Source organism: Scyliorhinus torazame, chromosome 22 (genome assembly GCF_047496885.1).
Source record: "Scyliorhinus torazame isolate Kashiwa2021f chromosome 22, sScyTor2.1, whole genome shotgun sequence".
NCBI lineage: Eukaryota > Metazoa > Chordata > Chondrichthyes > Carcharhiniformes > Scyliorhinidae > Scyliorhinus > Scyliorhinus torazame.
In genome coordinates this window covers 105,091,377-105,100,279 of record NC_092728.1, presented here as the reverse complement: position 1 = coordinate 105,100,279, position 8,903 = coordinate 105,091,377, and positions in this window count along the sequence as shown.

Here is an 8,903-nt window from a genome sequence, read left to right as displayed (position 1 = left end):
TGTCCCCGCTTTCCATTGGCGCATTCGAACACCCTCAACGGATCATCCTCGACGCCGATTGGCTGTACCGCTGTGACCCCTCCCCGGCCCCGCCCCTCCTCCGATTGTCAGCCGGGTTAAGAGGGGGGATGCTGGGTTACCACGGCAACCGAACCCAGGCCCACAATGATCCCTCATCGCACGGTAGATGCTTCCCTTTGTTAGCCGAGGTACAGAATAGCAAGAGCAGGGGAGTTAATCCCAAACTGTGTAAAACACCAGTTAGATTCACAACTCGAGTGCAGCTCTGGTCACCACATTATTATCACACTCAAGGGATGCAGAGATTCATGGGGGTTCAAGCCATACAACTGACTGTGTGAGGAACTACCTGACCTCATTTTAATCATGTGAACCCTTGCCCCTCCACCGCAGTTTAATTTGGGGTACTGTTCTGGATCTTTAGTCCTATCGATAACAACGTGCGTTGGTCGAGTCCATAGAATGCCGACGGTGCAGAAGGAGTTCGGTTGGCCCATCAAATCCACACCGATCCTCCGAGAGAGCACCCTCTATCGGCCCACACCCCCGCCCATAGCCCCGATCCCCACCTAACCTGCACCTCCCGAGACACCGAGGGGCTCTTGAGAACGGCCAATCCACCACATAATAATAATCTTTATTATTGTCACAAGTAGGCTTACATTAGCACTGCAATGAAGTTACTGTGCAAATCCCCTAGCTGCCACACTCCGGCGCCTGTTCGGGTACACAGGGAGAATTCAGAATATCCAATTCACCGAACAGCACGTCTTTCGGGACTTGTGGGAGGAAATCGGAGCACCTGGGGGAAACCCACGCAGACACCGGGATAACGTGCAAACTCCACACGGTCACCCAAGGCCAGAATTGAACCTGGGAACTTTGGATTCTGACGCTGTAAGAAAGCAGTGCCTGCTGCCCCATGTGTATCTTTAAGGTAGTTGTGGTGTTATGTATTAGGGGTAGTACGGTACCTGTGAAGCCAAGAGGCTATTGGCTGACAGGTCCCGGGTCCTGGTTGGATCTGCCGCCTGCTGGCTCCGCCCAGAAGGCAGAGTATAAGAGCTCGAGTTCTCCCAGCAGCCGCATTCTGTAACAGCTGCTGGGGAACAAGTCTTGCTTAATAAAGCCTCGATTGATTTAATCTCTTCTCGACTTGAGTGAGTAATTGTTGCGCTACAATTTATTAAGCAAGCATAAAAGACTATGGAGCTCCGGATCGCCCCGGAGTGTCTGCGAATCAGCCCCCATGCAGCAAACTCGGCGGCCGTGTTTAAACACTGGCTAGCATGCTTCGAATGTTACCTTTGAACGGCCCCCGGCCGGACCACGGAAGATCAGAAAATGCAGGTCCTGCATTCCAGGGTGAGCCCGGAGATCTACACGCTCATCGAAGACGCGGAGGATTTCCCGACGGCGCTCGGCATGCTGAAAGGAGTCTACATTCGGCCCATAAACCAGGTCTACGCACGCCACCAACTCGCGACGAGACGGCAAATCCCCGGAGAATCACTCGACGAGTTCTACAGCGCGCTGCTGACATTGGGGAGGAACTGCAACTGCCCGTCCGTGAGCGCGATCGAGCACACGGAACTCCTAATCAGGGATGCTTTTGTGGCAGGTATGACTTCTTCTCAAATTCTCCAAAGACTGTTAGAGAGAGACTCGCTAGGACTCACAGAGGCACGGGCCCTTGCGGCCTCCCTCGACGTGGCCTCACAAAACGCCCGTGCCTACAGCCCCGACCGCGCGGCAGCCCCTTGGGCTCCGTGGACCCCTGTTGCGACCGACTCCCCGGCACCCCCCAGCCCCCCGCAAGCCTGCGTGGCTAGAGCACCAGACCATCCCGGTGGGCCCCGCTGCTATTTTTGCGGGCAGGCGAAACACCCCCGGCAGCGCTGCCCGGCCCGCTCAGCTATTTGTAAAAGCTGCAGCAAAAAGGGGCATTACGCAGCGGTGTGCCAGTCCCGGGGGGTCGCCGCAATCTCCGGGGGAGAACGGGGACAGCAGACTCAACCCCCCCAGCGCTCCATGTGCGGCCTGTGGGCGCCGCCATTTTGGGTCCCGGACACCACGAGGGAAGGATGGACGCCGCCATCTTGTGACCCCCCGGCCACGTGCGATCCATGGGGGCGGCCATTTTGTCCACCCCCGCCCGCGTGCCGCCATCTTGCCTGATAGCCAAGGACCCCAGTGTAGACGGCTCCACGGGGTCGGAAGAAAGCGCCACGGTGCAGCAACCAAGACTGGCTTCGGTGACCCTGGACCAATCGCGGCCCCGGATGCTCCAAACGGCAACGACAACGGTGCTGGTCAACGGGTACGAGACGCCATGCTTAATCGACTCCAGGAGCACGGAAAGTTTTATCCACCCGGATACGGTAAGACGCTGTTTTCTTTCTATTCATCCGAGCACCCAAAAGATTTTCCTGGCAGCGAGATCCCATTCCGTAGAGATCAAAGGGTTCTGCATCGCGGTGCAAGGGAGGGAGTTTAAGAATTATAGGCTTTATGTCCTTCCCCAACTCTGCGCTCCCACTCTATTGGGGTTAGATTTCCAGTGTAACCTCCAGAGCCTAACGTTCCAATTCGGCGGCCCAATACCCCCACTCACTATCTGCAGCCTCGCTACCCTCAAGGTTGAACCGCCTTCCTTATTTGCGAACCTCACGCCGGATTGCAAACCCGTCGCCACTAGGAGCAGACGATACAGCGCCCAGGATCGGACGTTTATCCAGTCTGAAGTCCAGCGGCTGCTGAAGGAAGGCATAATCCAGGCCAGCAATAGTCCCTGGAGAGTCCAGGAGGTAGTTGTGAAGACCGGGGAGAAGCAGAGGATGGTTGTAGACTATAGTCAGACCATCAATAGGTACACGCAGCTCTCCCCTCTCCCCCGCATATCCGACATGGTCAATCGGATTGCACAGTACAAGGTCTTTTCCACCGTGGACCTCAAGTCCGCGTACCACCAGCTCCCCATCCGCCCGAGTGACCGCAAGTACACGGCCTTCGAGGCAGACGGGCACTCTACCACTTTTTAAGGGTCCCATTCGGCGTCATAAATGGAGTCTTGGTCTTCCAACGGGAGATGGACCCTCAAGGTTGAACCGCCTTCCTTATTTGCGAACCTCACGCCGGATTGCAAACCCGTCGCCACTAGGAGCAGACGATACAGCGCCCAGGATCGGACGTTTATCCAGTCTGAAGTCCAGCGGCTGCTGAAGGAAGGCATAATCCAGGCCAGCAATAGTCCCTGGAGAGTCCAGGAGGTAGTTGTGAAGACCGGGGAGAAGCAGAGGATGGTTGTAGACTATAGTCAGACCATCAATAGGTACACGCAGCTCTCCCCTCTCCCCCGCATATCCGACATGGTCAATCGGATTGCACAGTACAAGGTCTTTTCCACCGTGGACCTCAAGTCCGCGTACCACCAGCTCCCCATCCGCCCGAGTGACCGCAAGTACACGGCCTTCGAGGCAGACGGGCACTCTACCACTTTTTAAGGGTCCCATTCGGCGTCATAAATGGAGTCTTGGTCTTCCAACGGGAGATGGACCGAATGGTTGACCAGCACGGGTTGCGGGCCACGTTCCCATACCTCGACAATGTAACCATCTGCAGCCATGACCAGCAAGACCACGACGCCAACCTCCGCAAATTCCTCCAGACCGCTAACGCCCTGAACCTCACATATAACGAGGAAAAATGCGTTTTTAGCACCAACCGTCTGGCCATCCTGGGATACGTAGTGTGCGATAGGCCCTGACCCCGAACGCATGCGCCCCCTTATGGACTTTCCCCTCCCCCACTGCTCCAAAGCCCTGAAACAGTGCCTGGGCTTCTTTTTGCATTACGCCCAGCGGGTTCCCCAGTACGCAGACAAGGCCCGCCCGTTAATCCAGTCCACTAGCTTGCCCCTGCCTTCAGCCGCATCAAAGCGGATATCGCAAAGGCCACGATGCACGCAATGGACGAGACCCTCCCCTTCCAGGTCGAGAGCGACGCATCCGTTGTAGCTCTGGCGGCCACCCTCAACCAAGCGGGCAGACCCGTGGCCTTTTCTCCCGGACCCTCCACGCCTCAGAAATCCGCCACTCCTCAGTGGAAAAGGAAGCCCAAGCCATAGTGGAAGCTGTGCGACATTGGAGGCATTACCTGGCTGGCAGGAGATTCACTCTCCTCACTGACCAACGGTCGGTAGCCTTTATGTTCGATAATGCACAGCGGGGCAAAATTAAGAATGACACAATCTTGAGGTGGAGGATTGAGCTCTCCACCTATAACTATGAGATCTTGTTTCGTCCCGGAAAGCTGAACGAGCCGTCTGATGCCCTATCCTGCGGCACATGTGCCAACGCACAAGTAGACCACCTCCAAGCCCTCAATGAGGACCTCTGCCACCCGGGGGTCACTCGATTCTACCATTTTGTGAAGTCCTGCAACCTCCCCAACTCTGTTGAGGAGGTCCGTACAGCCACCAGGAACTGCCAGATCTGCGCAGAGTGCAAACTGCACTTTTTCAGGCCAGATAGAGCGCACCTGATAAAGGCTTCCCGTCCCTTTGAACGCCTCAGTTTGGAGTTCAAAGGCCCCCTCCCCTCCACCGACCGCAACATATACTTCCTAAACATGGTGGACGAGTACTCCCGTTTCCCCTTCGCCATCCCCTGCCCCGACATGACAGCGGCCACAGTCATTAAAGCCCTCGGCACCATCTTTACAATGTTCGGTTTCCCCGCGTACATCCATAGCGACGGGGACCTCCTTCATGAGCGACGAGCTGCGTCAGTTCCTGCTCAGCAAGGGCATTGCCTCGAGCAGGACGACCAGCTACAACCCCCGGGGGAACGGTCAGGTAGAGAGGGAGAACGGTACGGTCTGGAAGACCGTCCTACTGGCCCTACGGTCCAGAAATCTCCCAGTTTCCCGGTGGCAGGAAGTCCTCCCGGATGCCCTCCACTCCATCCGGTTGCTGCTGTGTACCACCACTAACCAAACGCCTCACAAGCGCCTCCTTGTCTTCCCTAGGAGGTCCTCCTCCGGAACGTCGCTGCCGACCTGGCTGGCAGCCCCGGGACCCATCTTGCTCCGAAAACATGTGCGGGCGCACAAATCGGACCCGTTGGTCAAGAGGGTTCACCTTCTCCACGCAAACCCTCAGTACCCCTACGTGGCGTACCCCGATGGTCGACAGGACACGGTCTGCCTGCGGGACCTGGCGCCCGCCGGCAACACACACACACCCCCAACACCAATCACCCCCTCCCTGCCACCGGCGCACCCCACGACCGCTCCCTTCCCGGGTGGATCGGTCCTCCTCCCGTGCCCACCCAGGAGTAAAGAAACCGGGACGAACAGCGCAACGCTCCCAGAGACGACAGTGCCCGAGCCAGCACCTGCACCACCACCGGGGCTGAGGCGATTGACAAGGACGACCAGAGCACCCGCTCGACTCGTGGAATCCGCGTGGCACACAAAAAAAAACTTGTAAATAATTCTGACAACCTGTATATAGTTAACTGTTGGGCTAAATGCATAGCCACTGTACAAAAGTAGTTCCAGGACCAGCCTGGTAAACCGCTACCACCATGCGAACCACCACCCCGCCGGGTTCTTTTTTAACAAGGGGTGAATGTGGTGGTATGTATTAGGGGTAGTACGGTACCTGTGAAGCCAAGAGGCTTCTGGCTGAGAGGTCCCGGGTCCTGGTTGGATCTGCCGCCTGCTGGCTCCGCCCAGAAGGCGGAGTATAAGAGCTCAAGTTCTCCCAGCAGCCGCATTCTGTAACTGAGCTGCTGGGGAACAAGTCTTGCTTAATAAAGCCTCGATTGATTTAATCTCTTCTCGACTTGAGTGAGTAATTGTTGCGCTACAGTAGTAAAACACCACAAGTGCTTCAGGGGCTTTCCAGCTAACAAAATTTGACACCAGACCACCGAAGGTGATATTAAGACAAAAGCAAATTACTGCAGATGCTGGAATCTGAAACAGAAAATACTGGACAATCTCAGCAGGTCTGACAGCATCTGTGGAGAGAGAAGGGAGCTAACGTTTTGAGCCTGGATGTCTCTCTCAAAGCTTTGACAAAGAGTCATCCAGACTCAAAACGTTAGCTCCCTTTTCTCTCCACAGATGCTGTCAGACAAGGTGATATTAAGATAATGATTAATTGATTGATTGATATTTATTGTCACATGTACCGAAGTACAGTGAAAGGTATTTTTCTGCTGACGAGGGAACGTACACAATAGGTACATAGTAGACAAAGAATAATCAACAGAGAAAATTGACAAATGGTACATCAACAAATAGTGATTGGTTACAGTGCGGAACAAGGGCCAAGCAAGCAATACATGAGCAAGAGCAGAATAGGGCGACGTGAATAGTGTTCTTCCAGGGAACAGATCAGTCTGAGGGAGAGTCGTTGACTAGTAGTTGCGGGGAAGAACCTGTTCCTATATCTGGGTGTACGGGTCTTCAGCCTTCTGCCTGAAGGAAGGGTCTGGAAGAGGGCAAAGCCTGAGTGTGAGGGGTCTCTGACAATGCTTTCTGCTTTCCTTTTTTAAAATAAATTTAGAGTATCCAATTCATTTTTTCCAATTAAGGGGCAATTTAGCGTGGCCAGTCCACCTATCCTGCACATTTTTTGGGTTGTGGGGACGAAACCCACGCAAACACGGGGAGAATGTGCAAACTCCACACGGACAGTGACCCAGAGCCGGGATCGAACCTGGGACCTCGGCGCCGTGAGGCAACCATGCTAACCACTTGAGCCACCGTTCTGCCTATGCTTTCTGCCTTCCTGAGGCAGCGGGAGGTATGGACAGATGACCTAAAGCATACGAATTAGGAGGAGATGGCCATTCTGCCCCTCCAGTCAGCTTCAACATGCAGTAAGGTCATGGCTGATCTGATTGTGTCCTCAACGCCACTTTCCTGTCTCTCTTTAGTTAATCAAGAACCTATGTACCTCTGCATTAAAACAGTTCAATGACCCAGCCACCTCTGCTTTCTGGGGAACAGAGTTCAAGAGGCACATGGGCCTCAAGAGAAAAAAGTTCTCATCTCCTTAAATGGAAGACCTCTGACTTTTAAACTATGTCCCCTAGTTCTGGTATCTCCCATATACGCAAACAGCCTCTCAGCATCTATTCTGTCAAGTCCCCCAAGGAGCCTATATGTCTCAACAAGATTACATCTCATTCAAGAAGACCATAAAATGTTGGAGCAGAAATAGATAATTCAGCCCATCGAGTCTGTTCCGCCATTTACTGAGATCATGATTGACCGGATATAATCCTCAACTCCACTTTCACACCTTATCCCCATAACCCTTGATTCCCTAACTGATTAAAAATCTATCTCAGCTTTGAACACACTTAATGACCAGTCTCTACCGCCTTCTGTGGTAAAGAACGTCACAGATAGCCTACAGCCATACTAGTCTGAAAACGCCCGATCTCGTCTTATCTTGGAAGCTAAGCAGACTCAGGCCTGGTTAGTACTTGGATGGAAGAACGTCACAGATTCACTACCCTCAGAGAAGAAATTCCTCCTCATCTCTGTTTTACATGGGCAATCCCTTACTCTGAGATGATGCTCTCTCAACCTCGACTTTCCCACAAAGGGGAAACAACCTCTCAGCATCTACCCTATCAAGCCGCCTGAAAATCCCAAATGCCTCATTAAGGTTGCCTCTCATTCTTCTAAACTTTAATGAGCACAGGGGCAACTAGGTCAACCTTTCTTTATAAAGTAATCCCCTCATCACCGGAAGCATGATCAAAAGAAGTAGGTTTTGATGAAACTGTTAAAAGGACAAAGTGGTAGAGAGGAGTAGTTTCAGGGCGGGAATTCCAGAGTTTAGACAGCTGAAGTCATGACTGCCAAAGGTGGATATGCAAGAGGTCACAAATGGAGAGTGCAGAGATATTGCAGGATTGTAATGCTTATTTCTCTAAATGGTTGTCTCCATTCAGGGCTGATAAATCTCCCATTTCTCCAGTCTTTCCTCATAATCTGGTGCTAAGAATGAGACTCATGGCCCACCTGTGCATCTTTCTTCATCTTAAATGTCCTCCTTGTATCTCAAAGACCAGAGCTGGACACATTATTCAAGATGTGTAGCCTAACAGGAACACAATATTGCATAATTGTATTTGTTCTCACCTTGTACTCTACTGTTCAATACTGGAGGATATATCATTCAATTTGCTTTGTTCGCTACTATTCCACAGTGACGGGATGTGTTGCTTCTACAATTATTTCAAAATCTTTGTGGAGCAATGAAACAGCATTCAAGATGGTCCCATGAGTGCGGACAGTCTTCTGTGGGTTTCTCCTCATGATCTCAGGATGACTCAAAGTGTTTCACTGCCAATACTGTTGTGTACCAAGTGTAGGCTGCTTTCCCCTTTGCGGGAAGAGCTGACTGGTGGGGATTTAACCTGAGGATCACACCTCAGGAGGGGCCTTCATGAGTAACCTCAGACGGCAAGGGAATTGAACCTGCGCTGCTGGCCTTGTTCCTCATCCCAAACCAGCTGTCTAGCCAAGTGAGCTAAACCATTCCCTGTTGCATTGTAGGAAATGTGACAGCCGATTTGTACAAAACAAACTCCGACAAACAGCAATGTGAGGGTGACCAAAATTCTTTTAGTGCTGTTGATCAAATGATAAATATTGGCCCAGGACACTGCTGTTCTTTGAAGAAGGTGTATAACTTTTTACATCCTCCTGAGAATGCGGGTGAGGCCGCAGTTTAACGTTTCAACTGAAGGATGGCGTCGCCAACAGTGCAGCACCACCACAGTACTGGAACGGAATATCAGCAGAAATCTTTGTGCTCAAGTGTCTGGAATGGGGGTAGCGCGGTGGCACAG